The 15,195-nt window shown below is 45.4% G+C and overlaps 2 long non-coding RNA genes across 2 annotated transcripts; both read right to left on the reverse strand.

The window, feature by feature from the left end:
* Window positions 1–633: 633 nt before the first annotated feature.
* On the reverse strand, window positions 634–922 carry LOC135375602 (uncharacterized). Its single transcript, XR_010417298.1, has 2 exons — window positions 873–922; window positions 634–764 (listed from the first exon to the last, which is right to left on the reverse strand). It is a non-coding gene; the product is annotated as an uncharacterized LOC135375602 (long non-coding RNA).
* A 944-nt stretch (window positions 923–1,866) lies between these two features.
* On the reverse strand, window positions 1,867–2,740 carry LOC135375601 (uncharacterized). The gene is made up of 3 exons (XR_010417297.1): window positions 2,504–2,740; window positions 2,363–2,424; window positions 1,867–2,286 (listed from the first exon to the last, which is right to left on the reverse strand). It is a non-coding gene; the product is annotated as an uncharacterized LOC135375601 (long non-coding RNA).
* Window positions 2,741–15,195: the final 12,455 nt, after the last annotated feature.

Here is a 15,195-nt window from a genome sequence, read left to right on the forward strand (position 1 = left end):
GTCCCCACATATGTAAATAACTGAGACCTTAGCTAGTTCCAGTTCTGCGGGGGAAAGTTCCTGTTTGGAGGAACAAATTATAAATGTGTACCATAGCAGGAGTAATCAAGTCTATAACATACTTAGTTGGTGTTGTTTGTAGCCCGTATATGTCCAATATTTCGAATTCTTAGCCATTAGATATGTTGCGTCTACTTCAGTAACGTCTGTCGGATATAAAAATATGGATTGGTTGACACGATTTCGCAAGAAGTCATGTCCGCCAGATATCGGATGGAAGTGACTATGTTAACAAATTTGACTATGTTAACAATCATTAAATTTATTTGCCAAAGCTTCTCCGTTAATACCCAAGCAGCACAAAGGACCGGGGCGAAGCCGGTCCAGCATCGGGAAAGAATCCTACAAAGTCGGGGGCATGCCACCAGCCGATACCGGTCCTTCCTCCAGTTTGCAACACCGGGATGATTAAGGACCGACATCGGCAGCAAGTATTCGGTCCCAGCAGGTCCCCGACGGATCCCCGATAATGCTGCCAGGGGCTCCCCCCATGCATATTTACCCCCCATGCATATTTTAGCATTAATATGCTTATTTTGAATAATTACAATAATTTCGAGTGTAAACAGTGTGTGTAGAGCCCAACATTTTATTTTCGGAGAGGAAATAGACTGACACAACACTTGTAGCACCTCAATAGACTAAACGACGAGTGGTGCACACTAAGCAGTCTGCCTGCATCACCCAATGCATGCCAATTGTGTCTGAAATGAAAAACAAAGAAAGAGGGGTATACAGAAATATGCAGCATGTCCGGATAACTACTGTCATTGGCAATGTAGCCTGAAAAGAAAAGGGTGGAAATGGTCTACCGTAATATCCAGCCTGCCTGCGTAACCACTGGCCCTTCAATGGTGTCTCAAAGGGGGGGGGGGACCTACACAGTAAGAGGTGGTCTCTGAAAGGAAACAAAAAAGGTATCCAGTAGTAGGCAGTCTGCCTAACCACTTGCACTTCGGTAATGGCCCTGGAAGAAATGAACGGCTTGTAGCATTAATATTAGACGTAACGGTAAAATTGCTGCATGGGGGGAAATGGTATACAGTAATATGCAGCCTGCCTGCGTAACCACTCGCACGTCAACGGTTTCTAAGAAAACGCTGTCTAAAAGAAAGAAAAAGTATACAGCAAGAGGCGGTCTGCCTGCACAAGTGGTGGTGTCTCAAAGAAAACGAAGTTATGCAGTAATAGGCAGTCTGCCTATCTGCTCACGCTTCAGCACTGCCCAGACACAAAAATGAATGGCATGTAACGTTAGACGTAACGGAACAATTGCTGCACGTCAGCACAAAATAGTCTGTGCACGGTATGTGGAATGAGCTTTATCAAAAATGGTAAAATGCACAGCGTAGGGATTACGAAACTCAAGAGTTACCAAGAGAAAATTTAAATTATGAAAAAATGACAAAGCCAACGACTGGGAGAAACGCAAGTCCAGGAAAGAGAAAATAGTTCACATCCAGCGCCTTTGGTGCAAATGACTAGCAATTACTACAACGAAAACTGTAAAAAATGACAGCTGACCGGGACTAGAGCTGACAGTCAATGTGTGCGCATATTCAGCGTTCCTTCACAAAAACGTCAATAAGCAAAAAAAAAAAAAAAACATGGTCAAGGAGAAGCATCCCTATTGTCCCTACTGTCTTGATGCTAACATCAGAGCTGCTCTGATGCTAATGTTAACACCAGCTGATGTTAGCATCAAGACAGTGTCCCAAATCACATCAGATCTGATGTTAACATCACAGCTGCTCTGATGATGATGTTAACATCAGAGCTGCCTTGATGCTGACATGAGAGCTGCATTGATGCTGGTTATGGCAATCTTGAAAATGCTGCAGTCTTGGTTTACTGAAATGTTCTGCAAAGAAAGCCCCTCATGCCTGCGGTATATGAGTACCGACAAGAACCCTCACGAAACAGGAGATAGCAGCAACAAATCACTTCACCTGAACAATTCACCACTCCGGAGTACGTACCTTTTAACGCATATCCATTTATCATCAACATACCTGAGCGTTGAACTCACGGGGGCACAAAAACTGGTAATGATCGAACGGTGAACAACAGCGCAAAAGAGCACACCTAGGTCCTCATTTCCGGTCCAACTTGTCCTTCCGAAAAAGCACTTCTAAGCGTTGTCATGGCGAGCAAGAGTCCCCACCGCATTTGAACACGGTGCTTGAGTTTCTCTTGCTGGAGGCCGCTGCGTCATACACGCTGAACCTGCAAGAAATATCGTTCCAGCAAACACGATTTCAGGACACCTATATGTAGAGCAGTGTAGAGACATATGACATACCGTCTGCACAAAGTACAGTCGACTTCACTTGGCGTTCTATCTCCCTGTCGTTGTGCAGATCCCTGCAAATAGAGTAAAACGAACAATGAGAATGCATGGTGCAGTCGAACATATTAATTCACAGTTATATTAATTACACACCTGAAACGGCAAGAATCCTGAAGGCGAAGAACGATTTGGCTTCACATGCAAGGCAGCGTCTTCACTCTTTGACATGTCAAACGAGACCGACTGGTCTGCTCGCGGTTAGAAGAAACGCTTCCACTTACAGACAGTTGCAATATCAGACGGGTTGCAAGAACGACAGCACCAGGTGAGAACAACAATACAAAGCCTCTAAAACGCTTTAGACTTGCTGGAACGCTCGCAATTACGCGAACTACATGCGGCGACGAGAAACGACCGTTACAGCGGTTACAGCCAGGCTCCCACAGCTCCCCATAGAGCCCATAGTTTGAGATAATTCAGGCAACACTGGACTTGCAACCAATGAAAATGAACTATGATGCCTACCTTTCGGCCAATCAGGAGTCTCTCAGTTTGGCTCGCCTTTCGGCCCGGTACTGGCCAGTGCTGGCTACCATCGGCTTTTACTTTTACTGGTTTTCATGCCCGACGCTTGTTATTCCGTATTCCAGAACAACTAGGCAATTTTTTGACAAAATACACATTTATTTGAAACATCGTACTGATTCAATAATCAAGACTCTGACACAAATATTCACCGTGCCTACAGAGTCCAAATCGTTGCGTTCGTTGACCAAGTTCGAACACGAAAACACACACACACACACACACTACTCCCAGAAGTAAGCGACGATCACAGGAGTGCACGCGATTTCACGGTTAGCATCTCCTTTCGTTGGCTGCAGTGCTAAGGTTTCAACGAAGCGGGCAATGCTTGTCGCACGGACACCGAATCCTGTCTCCGTTGTGACTGCATTTGAAAATGCGACGGCGCTCACAAGTGTTCCTCAGGCGTGAGCTGCATTCTAGTTCTGAACTCGAGAGACTGTTCGTACGTAGGATACTTGTGTTGGGAAACATCACAACATGCGCTGAGTCACTTTGACACACGAACAAATCTGGGACTTCTCTTTGAACAATGCCATCATACCGTGGTGTCAACTGACATTGTCGAGACGCGAGACGCCGCCTGCCACTTCTTTCCCTTCTCTTCTCGTAACTGCGCGCCAGACAGGCAGCCCGCGAAAGAATGCTCTTTTGAAACTTTGCCAACCAATAGCGGAGCGCGCAATGTCCTTCGGCCAATGGGTATCAACTATGATGCCTGACGGAGTAATACCACGTGTTTATGACGTGCAAACCGTGGTGCAAACATTTTTTTAGAGCCGCGAAGAGGGGGAGCTGTGGGGGCCTGGTTACAGCAGCCAAAGCGAACACAACAAGAACAGCGCATGCGCGACAGGCAGCGCTGGCTGGTGGCATGGAAGACAAGCGACGACGCGCGAGCGAGTGCGGGTGAGCCTGTGTTGAAATGGGCATGGAGCCAACATCTCCGCGCAATGGCTTGGCGGACGAAATATGACGACGGGTAGAATCGTACTACCTCTTGAGATTGTGGCCGTTCCAGGATCTTTCGATAAATGCTGCTGTTTTCATAAGAATCATTGAATGTTGTGTTTGAAGCAAAATTGCAACATGAGATTGGCCAAAGCTAAGGTATTAGTTATGATTGTGAACAGATCGGCAGTGCAACCTGACAGTGAGAGATCGATAGAATCAAAAACAACAACAAAACACTCACTGTTTTGCCGACCCTTTCTCTAGTGTTCTTTCTTTCTTTTTTTTTTGTTTGTTATAATGAAGGAAAGCAAGGTTAAATGCTACATTTTTCTTGACTGTGTGCGATGGTGTACATCACAGGTTCCTCATGTGCCATGAATCTACTTAAAAGCTGCTGATGGTGGCAGGGATTCACACTTACAACAGTGACCAGAATGCGGCAGGAGTACTTTTGAGGCACTCTGGCCACGTTGACCACAAAACGGCGTTCCATACTCCCTCCGAACCAAACTTTGCAAAACTTGTAGCACAGAAACATTAACAACACACACGCCGGCCATTTGCACCCAGCAATGACAACCAAAACAAAGATGATGGCGACGGCAGTCGCGGTAGCCCAAATGCAGGGAGCTCCAGCGTAGTCTTTGCGGGTTTCGGTGCAGCGGTTTTCGTCCGATCAGTTCGACTTGCTAAAGCTCTCTTCGTTTCGTTTCACGTGAGTTTTTCGTTTCGGGGGATTCGGTCGTTTCGTTCGGGCGTGGCCGACTCTTCCCGAGTATCTTGTACTTGCGTGCTTTGCAGTGAGGCTCCATTAATACTTCTGTTCAGGGTGCTGCGTGTGCATGTTTTCTGTCATACAACACAACACATGAAGTGAACTGCAGCCCAATGTTTGAAAGAGTTACCTCATACCAGACAGCCAAATTCCTTCCTGAAGGGATGCTTCACTGTCTCGTACAGCTTGGGACAAAAGTTTCTGAAACACGGGTGTTTTGTATTTCACTTCTCCACGCCTCCCCTGCGGCCTAAGGGGAACACTTGTTGAACAGAATCCCCAAGGATTCTGTTCAACAAGCATTCCCCAAAGGTGGCTAGAAAAAGTCCAATACAGAATACCCGTGTTTCAGAAACTTTGTCTCAAGCTGTACCATCCGATCACGTGTTACCGAATCTGCATCAACATCGGGAGACGAGCGGGAAGAAATACTTAGCCAGTACACCACAGCAGATCGGGACGTTAACGGGGATCCATCGGGAAAGAATCCTGGCCGGGACGCAAACGGGAATCTATCGGGAAAGAATTCTGACCGGGACACGAACGGGGATCTATCGGGAAATAATTTTATGTAGTTTCCCTCTCCCTCAATTCTTCCCCCTCACATAGTCGGGAAGCAGTCGGGCTCGTGACGGCGATATCGGCCACCTCGAACCCATCATCCCCGTTACGTTCCCAGCCGAATCCCAGTCCTTTGTGCTGCTTGGGTAACAACCCCGTAAGTCTCAATACCATCAACCGACTGTTGACGTGGGTTGTAATTTAGAATGTTGTTGAGATTTTTCCACATTGTTCCTTCTTTTCGAAGTTTCACTAAAAAGTGAGGAATAGTTATCTAACTTGGCTTTGCGCAAGGCGGTCGTTCTTTTATTTCTGCCACTCCTAAATTTCTGTAATTTTTCATTTTCGCGTGTTTTCAGGAGTTCTCCAAACAGTCGATTCGTTATACGTATAGACTTTCGAAGAGTGGAGTTATCCAGTGCTTCCTAATTTCTTTAGACACGTGTTTTTTTGTTGTTGTTTTTTGTAAAGGGAAAATGTCTTCGATAAATAGTAATACAATTGTCAATAAATAGTGAGTAACAAAGATTTACATCATTTTCATGAACCACTGCACTCCAGTTTACCAAGCTGATTTCGCTACGAAATAGATTAAGAGAAAGATCCGTAATTGGTTGCGAAGTTATGCTCTTCTCTCTCTTGCTTCGATCAACTTTCGAAGCGTCATAATAGACACACGGGTAAGTGGTCGCTAATGTCAATAACCATTGTGCCAGCTAACATAACATCTATAGTAGCACTTCTCAGTATAACATCCAGCAATGTAGAACCAGTATGGTAACACGTGTCGGTAAAGTAATAGTGTTTAGAATATTGAAAGATAGAAGAAGTTCCTGTAATCGGTTATCGAAAGAAGAAATTGGTCTTATATCAATATTGATATCACCTCCAAGAAATAACCTGTAGTTGTTTTCTTCAGCAGATAATAGAACTTGTTCAAGAAGTACAAGAAAATTTCTGACATTCCGGTCGATAGAGAACACAAATAAGCGTGTCTTCGTTTACAACTGTTCGTGATCCACAGTTTTCACTGATAACAGATAATTCGGAGATAATTGAATATCTGCCCAGTGCACTAGATATCTTATACCAATACCACTCCACGTTGGTTGGGTCTATTTAAGAAAAAGTATACGTAACCGCACAACATCAACATACACGAGTTTTCACAGTACCATGTCTCGAGTAACACAATCACATGAAAGGGGAAATTCAGAGATTCAAAAAACACTTCCAAGTCATCACACTTGTTTGAAACAGATCGGCAATTGAAATGAAAAATGCTCAGAGAGCTCTTGAAATTATAACAGTGCCTCGAAAAACTTTCAGGACGAAAAGAGGAATTCGAAACACTCAAGTCACCTCTTAAACAGAAAACTGGCGAGTTGATTATTGGCGAAAGCGTTCGAGACCATCCATATCGGACCCATATTGGCTGGTCGTTGGCGATACGGGTTGGGACCCATTCTGCCAGGATCTCCCCCGTATTGCCCGTGTACACCCCATATTGACTGAACATAGAGAAAATGGTACGTACCCGTGATGTATAAATGCCCAAGCGGCACGGCAAGATTGGACGTTGAAGCGTGTGAAATGCCCATTTCAATACGTCGTTACGTCCAACAACTTCCCGCAGATGATACAAACTTTTCGAAACAGTCAACATACGTAGCAATCCCGCTGTAACATTCACTGCGACTCGACAACTCAACTTTCCACTTGCAAACAGCTGCCATGTTGCTTCACGATGCCAATGCCAATCGGTCGGACCGACTCAGACCGTGGTCGTTTGAGCGAAATCACGCGTCCTACAACTAATGCGCATGCGCGACACTCGGATCGGACGTTTCATACGGGCTCAAATGTCGCTGGTTCCTCTAATGTCAACAGACTTGCAACAGGTCAAGTAAAAGCACAACGTTTGATAGGAAGGCATGCCTCTTTTGTAGAAGCCAAAATGAGTGCAGAACGCTCCCCAGGTGCAATTTGGTTACACTTGGATAAACCACTTGCGAGTGGGCCATTCGTCGCCAAGTGATCCAGAGGTGCCGCTCGACCGCCCCCCCCCCCTAGATTTTATGTGAATTTTTTGGTGGTCCCGAAAGCAACAGAACATTCGCCCTTTCTAACAAAATTGAAATTTATGCGGTGGAGAGCCCAACAAAGTTGAAGCGCTTGACGAAAACGTATGTCGTTTTAAGCAAACATTACGGGCCACGTAAGGCACGGAGCATGTTAAAAAGCATCTTATTTGATAGGGGAGAATTCATTTTACCGTATGTAAGCAACTTTCACCATCGCACTCGACGGGCTCGACGCTTGTGGCGTGCACGAAATTTCCAAAGTTTGTGCAAGTTTAGGAATTTTTTACGATATAAAATTCTAGAATTTCTCCCTGAAATGTTTTTATCTGATAGCCCCCTTTAACCACAAAAAAAAATCCAACCCGGCCGCAGTAAAAAATCCAGAAATTGTGAAAATTCGACAAAATGCACATTTTTCACCGAAAAATTCGGTATGAGGAGGTAGGGATACAAGCGTGACCAAGGTGTCATTCGATGCACCGTCATCCTAGCAAAACGTAGCAACAAAATCTCAGAGGTACTTTTTGTTAAACTCAAATAATAATTTTTTAATTGCAGGTTACTTCGCAAACGTGTATGCGTGCTGCGGCGCATCGTACCGAATGAACAACTGAGCGGGTCATTCACAAAACTCCAGACGGAAAGAAAACACTAGGCAGTCGCATTATAGAAGAGCAAATAACGTTTGCAAACACGTGTTAGCCTCCTTCGAGACACGACGGTTGTGCTCTTGAATAATGCGACTGCATAGTGTTTTCTTTTCATCTAGTGTTTACGCGTCTAGACGTTTGCGAAGTTACCTTCAATTAAAATATTATTTAAGTTTAACAAAAAGTATATCTGCGATTTTCTTGCTACGTCTTGCTAGGATGACGGTGCATCGAATGACACCTTGATCACGCTTCTATCCCTACCTTCTCATACCGTATTTTTCGGTCAAAAATGTGCATTTTGCCGAATTTTTACAATTTCTCGATTTTTTACTGCGGCTTACATTGCACCAGCCGGGTTTGATTGTTTTGTGCTTAAAGTACTGCACGGGCGCTATAAGATAAAAAAAATAATTTTGAGGAAGAAATTGTGGAATTTTATATTGTAAAAAAATTAGTAAACTTGCACAAACTTTGCAAATTTCGTGCACGCCACAAGCGTCGAGTCCGTCGAGTGCGATGGGAAAAATCGCTTACATGCGGTAAATTGAATTCTCCCCTATGAAATAAGACGCTTTTTAACATGCTCCGTGCCTTACGTGGGTCGTAGTGCCTGCTTTAAACGACATAGGTTTTCGTCGAGCACTGCAACCTTGATGAGCTCTGCACCTCATAAATTTCAATTTTGTTAGAAAAGACCAATGTTCTGTTGCTTTCTGGGTCATAAGTAACCACCCGAAAAATTCACATATAATTCTAAGGGGGTCAAGCGGCACCTCTGGATCATTTGGCGTGGAATGGCCCAAGTGGTTCCATATATGTAGCCCACTTATAGTCAGCGATAGACACGTATTTAATGTAGCATAGCACTTTCTTTTATCTGTGATTTTCCCACTTGCAACTTGTTTTGGAGCAAGCAGCACTGAAGAAACACACAAGGAAGACAGAAATAGATACTAAATGAGTTGCGAAAATTGACCTCAAGCTGTCTCGGATAAACGCCAGATGCAGTTATTTGCACCGATGTGATCCGGTATTGCAAGTTTCACAGCAAAGGCGGTAATAGACGCACAGAACACTGCCAAAGAAATATCGAAGCTCGTGAACTTTCGATATTCACTGCTACAACTTCTTTAAAAAGCGGTAGTTCACACATAAGCGAATGAGCAGGGCTACCGTGGCACGGACAGATGTACCTTGTTCGCTATTCGGATGGGTCTCGGTCGCAAATGAGTCGCGGCAAACGTTTCTGCCAGTGCGGAAACGTGAGAGAGGGCACATGCTTACAGACTCCCAATGGTAGTGACCACAGCTCTGATGTCAGTGCCCGACGGGTACATGTATTGGAGAGTTTAACCTCGCCAAGAATGACACCTGAAAAAAAAACACACTTTGCCCTCAGTACTCCATCGTGCAAAACAGTTTGTGTATGAAGCCACGAAGCACGTCTATGAAAATGCCACAACCAGAGCCATTTGAAGGCCAATATCAGCCTGGGGTGGGACAATTGTGGAGTGTCCCTCCCCTGCTTTCCAGGGAAAAAGTTTCTTTTGAGAGGTCCCAATATTCCCAAGTCCCAAGATTCCCCAAGTCCCAAGATTTGGGGTTTGCTGTATTGCCCGACTTACCTCGTGGAATCTGGCGTCCGGCGTCCCCTCTGTCGAAGGTGCCCGGCACATCTGCCCCTCTCGACCCCTCGGAACGGCTCTGGCAACGACCCTTTAACATGACATGTCACAACGAATCTTTCAAGCAAACTGAACATATCAAATTAGTCACAAAATCTAATAGCCCACATGGTGGCAACCCATAAAACTGTATCAATTACTCCGTGCACTTGCAAATTTGTTGCATGCATTTGTTGGTGCTTATTTGTTCTTCAGTCACTTCAATTGTACTAAAGTTCGAAGTGTAGTAAATTTACAGTTAACGTACCCTTTGAAAAATTCTTCACCTGCGCTGAGTTCTTCGCACATGGTACCCCTTTTATTGGTTGCGACCAGCGGATAACCTTACGACTTAGGTTGCTCACGCAAACAAGAATGCTCCTTGCAATAAAACTTGAAACGTCACAAAGTTTAACAAACTTGGAACGCCGAATAATGAAGCTTTCAGATCTGGTTAACTCTCTTGAGACGTCTGTCTTCCTCCCGGCAATCATTTTCTTATTGAGGCCAGCCGCGAGCACCTTACACTTTCTGTGGAGGCAAAAGGGACAGTAAGAGAACATTATTTCAGAAGCGAATATTTACTAACTTCGCGTTTCGCATTCATCTCACCCCATTTTAAAGCTAAAAACTGGCATTACATTTATTGCTTGCTACGGGATCAGGGGCATTTCAGATTGGTATATTACCGAATGATATGGAGTTGGTAGTGGTACATGGCAATAGAGATATAAACCAGCGGTGAAAAGTCTCTGACGAGGGATGAGGGACAACACGCACGCTGGACTACTCACAGTATAATTATCACAAAACTTCGTTGTAAGACCTTGGCAGTCGTTAAATAGCAATCGAGCCTATTTCAGCGTCCATGGAACTGGTACCGGTTCATGCTAACCCCACGTTCTCCGCTCTAGGCCTGGCATTTTTCAACCACTGCAAATTTCGAAAGGCATATTTTTGTACTGCAAGCCGACGATCTGACGTACTGCTCGGCTCATACCGTCTCCTCGCCTGCTTCCTCAATTTCTTTCGCGCGACGACACTATGACCTTGGACTGGCACGCGCGTCCGTCGCTTGGGCTCCGCCGAGCCGGGAGTTGTCCCTTCAAGCGTTTGCGTCTGCCTGGCATGCAAGCGTGGAAAGCTTCTTCCCGCAATTCCGAGACCTAAATCTTCAACTGCGTGTCTGTACAAGAGATGGACGACAGAAAACCCGGATCTGTCTACGGTCGGAAAAGTGCAGGATATGTGAGAAGAAGGTAAGGATGGAACCCTTTTAGAGAGACAGGCGCAACTGCATTTGTGTACCAGCGGCCAACGAAGCAGGGCATGAACAACTGCCAACATTTGAAGTCGATTGCGTTAGTGGCATGGTACTCCTCACTGGTCAATGAGCAGAAATATTTCGAGTAAATATTGCTAATCAAAGCTGTGAAAAAGAATGAGTGGTTGCAGCTCAAGATAGAGCTGTCATCCGCGTTTTATCGCTGGGCGCCGGGGGTTAGCGCCTCGACAAGTTCTGTTGTGGGTGACTTTTTCTCCTTTAGTTCTCTTTGTCGTAGTCTATTCTAGTTTCGACGCTGTTGCTTGTGTCGCTGGGACACCATAGCATTTCCGAGTTCCATATCCATTTCGTACGGGACACACAAGGCGTATCACACCCGCTATTTCCTAGTCTAGCTTTTTGTTTCCTTAGCCCCCTTGCGTCGGAATTATCCGCCGTTCCTTACGCAAATAATTTATCGATGAGGCGATTATCCGTCTTCCTTTTTTTCCCCGACAGGTCAACGCAACGCGGAAGTTCCAGGTGGACCAGCACGTGCGGTCGCAGTTTCATGTTTCTGAGAAGGCAAAGAAAGGCAGCACATCGCAACCCATACTTGCTCATGCCCTATCGTCCCACGCGGAGTTCGACGAATTCTGCTTCGATCTGTCAGAAGCTTTCGTAGCTACTAATATCCCGTAGAAGAAACTTGAGCACCCGACGCTCAGAAGGTGCCTTGAAAAATATACCCACAGGAAGTTACCAGCGGAGTCGACTCTGCGCAAGAATTACTTGCCTATTTTGTATGAAAAGGTTCTCGATGACATACGGGCTTCTGTTGCAAAGGGCCCAATGTGGGCTGCTGCGGACGAAACGACGGACGTTTGCGGCCGCTATGTGGCACATCTTACCTACTGCCACTGGCATGTCGCGTGCTCGAGAAAACCAACTACAGTATGGTCGCTAGATTCGTAGATGACTCCCTCAAGACGTTATGGCCAGACGGAGGCGGAGAGGACTTCCGGATTTTTTACACTAATACGGCTGCCTACATGATAAAGGCTGCTGACTCCCTGAAGACTTTCTACCCAAACCTTGTGCACGTGACGTGCTTGGCGGATGGTATCAACCCCGTGGCGGAGGAGGTGCGGAACCAGTATCCACTTACAAACGAGATGGTGTCGGTGGTAAAGAAAATTTTTCTCAAAGCACCAAGTCGCAGAGAAATATATAGAGCACTTATGCCAGACGTTCCTTTGCCGCCTGAGCCCGTTGTCACAAGATGGGGTACCTGGCTCGAGAAAGTCAACTTCTACGTAGATCATTTCGACAGCCTGAAGGACGTGGTGAGCCGATTCAATCCGGAAGACACCAGCGCAGTAAGAGACGCGCAAACGTTTTTCGAGGATCCACTGCTTGCTGTAGAGGTCCAGCTAATCAAAACGAACTTCATATTTCTCGCACGCTCCTTACGAAAGCTCGAAACAGGTGGCCTGCACCTCTTGGGATCCCTGGACGTTGTGAATCAAGTTGGCCAAGAGCTGGCAAAAATCACCAGTCCGGTTAGCCGGCATGTTATCAGGAAATTCGAAGCCGTGCTCCTAAAGAACCCTGGACATAGCACCCTCAAGGCAGTCGGCAACGTTATGGCTTCGGCGCCCAACGCTACCCTGCCCGAAAACGTGCCAGCAGGACTTCTGCCTGCCTACAAATATGCCCCGCTGACAACGTACGACGTAGAGCGCTCCTTCTCCAATTACAAGAATATTTTGAGCGATATGCGCCAGAAGTTCACAGAGGAGAACATTGAACGCTACATTGTGTCAAACGTTTTCTACAACGGCTTCAGCCCTTGAAACCTGCGTTTGCCTAACCCTGGCATTTTTCTGTGTTTGGGAATACGACGTTTCCTCTGTATTATCTGCAATAAAGATGTTGCTGTCACTTTATATTAACTTTACTTCGACTGCTGTACGACGTAACTTAAGATACAGTCAAAACTGTCAACTCAGAAGGTGCATATTTTTACTGCACGTTACGACCAATTTTAGTGCATGGTAGCATGCTGATGATGATGATGATGCTTAGGATTTCTCTGGCGCAGCGACTACAAAGGTCATAATGCGCCAAACCATGGTTATGAACACAGATAAATTAAGTTATAAGAGAAAAGTGAATGAAATTCAACCTAAAAATATACTGATATAATTAAAAGAAGTGTACGTAAAGTTCTGTTGCGGAAAGTAACTAAAAAGTTATAGGCTCCCAAACAGGCCCATGTCCCTAAAAAAACTTCTCGACATTATCAAAAGAAATGACAGGCTCATCACCCAACAAGAGTGCTGGGTGAAGAGGCGTACAATGCTTGTAGCATTCTGTGAAGTAGCGCTGGCGATGATGTTCGTGTTGTGAGCACGTGATGAGAATGTGAAGGATGGAGAGTTGTTTGTTACAACTGGTCCACCACGGTGGCTCCTCTCCACGAAGTAGGTGGCCGTGTGACAAATATGTGTGCCCAATTCTGAGCCTGTGTCTCAACACCTCCTGGAGACGCTGTTGAATTGCATGTACCTTAAGCCCTACGTGTGGTTTTATGCATAGATCGACAAGTTACCCGTCAAAAAGAACTCGTTACAAGTTAAGTTACCGTGTGCAAAATGTAACTAAGTTAATAAAAAAGTTATTTAGCCTGAAATGTAACTCGCAGTTACTGAGTTACTTAAAGAAAAGAACGAGTTACTTCCAAGTTACTTCGGACACAAAATAGCATTACGCAGGTGCAGCGCGCGTTAGCAGTTGAGTTATACCCCTGTAACACGGGCATTTTCGATCCTGCTCGACCGAACCTGCTTGAACCCAATGCAGACCGGATGGTGCTACACGGCCGCTTCCAAGCAGGATCGAACTTTGATCCTGCTTGACTCAAGACAGTTCCCATAACAAGATTGAGAATTTCAAGACGGCTCGACGGACGCCAGATGCATCCTCGACCCCGGTGAACTGTCATAACTTAAGACGGACATGCGCGCGAAGCTACAAATGATGCTTACATCGGGATACGATAAATTACCACTAATATCGCTGTTATATAGGAAACGCGAAATTAATGAGTTCCGTTTATTCATTTGCACAGGTCAACCATTCAATACGCATTGAAAGTGGCCGTGTAGCAGCGTCAAAACTCGAGCGTGCTCGGGAAGCTCGATGCAGATCGGATTCGAGAAGGATCGAAATGCCCGTGTGACAGGGGTATTAGACATTGAGTTGCCTGCCGAGGAGTGCAACACGCTTAGTTTATGTCCAACAATAGACCTCTCCCTGTTTGTAAACAAATGACGTCATAGTGTTCGACAGCGCCACAAATTTGGTAGAATTGAACTACGCTCGAAGCTAGAGGTGAACAAGGTTGCGCCCGAAGGCCACGGTCTTGAGGGGATTACGATATGGTCCCTTAAAGGGACGCGACCCTCGGTCCTGCTTTTCTTTCAATGGGAGGCAGCGAACAGGTGCCCGTTCGTGGAACCCAGCCCTCTCCTTCCGATTTGTTTCGGTTTCAGTCTGTCTACCAATGTCATGATGACGTTTCTCTGATAGAGGTCTATTCGAACCCTTTGCATCTTACTCCCTGTGGGCGCACAATGGTTCAGCTTCATTTCAATGGCAGAGGTTCTTACTTCCTGAATAAAATACTGTCATTGATTGAATATGTTGTTTTATGGCAAAAAATGCCATGAAGGAACCAGAGAGAAAGCAAGAAAATATGTGGACATGAGGGAAAAGCGAGTTAAAAGTAACTTGGAACTTAATCTAAGTTACTTTGGCAAAGTTACCTGAAAAAGGAACGAGTTCTTCTGAAAGTTACCACGGCGCAAAAGTACCGAGTTAAGTTACAAGTTACCGAAAAAAGGAACTTAGTTACAGTAACGAGTTACTTGTAACGAGTTACCTCGAACTCTGGTTTTATGAGACGAAGCTTGTTCAGAGCTTGTTCATCCCAGAACTGCTGCCATTTTGCGTTAATGGCCTTCTTTAATGTACGTCTGAAGTCATGGAAAGGGATGCCGAATGGGCTAATTTCTGATGAAAGAGCTGTTGCTGCGGCTCGGTCTGCAAGTTCATTTCCTGGGATACCCACGTGACTGGGCACCGAGCAAAATGTTAAGTTATAACCTCTGTTTATTATCCTACTGGCCAAAGAACGTGCTCTACGGACTAGAAGGTTCTTAGCCCGCTGCAGACTACTCATAGCATGCAGAGAGCTAAGTGAGTCTGTGTAAATTACTCCAGATTTAACATGCGTTTGCA

The sequence above is a fragment of the Ornithodoros turicata genome, unplaced genomic scaffold, assembly GCF_037126465.1.
Source record: "Ornithodoros turicata isolate Travis unplaced genomic scaffold, ASM3712646v1 ctg00000907.1, whole genome shotgun sequence".
Lineage (NCBI taxonomy): Eukaryota > Metazoa > Arthropoda > Arachnida > Ixodida > Argasidae > Ornithodoros > Ornithodoros turicata.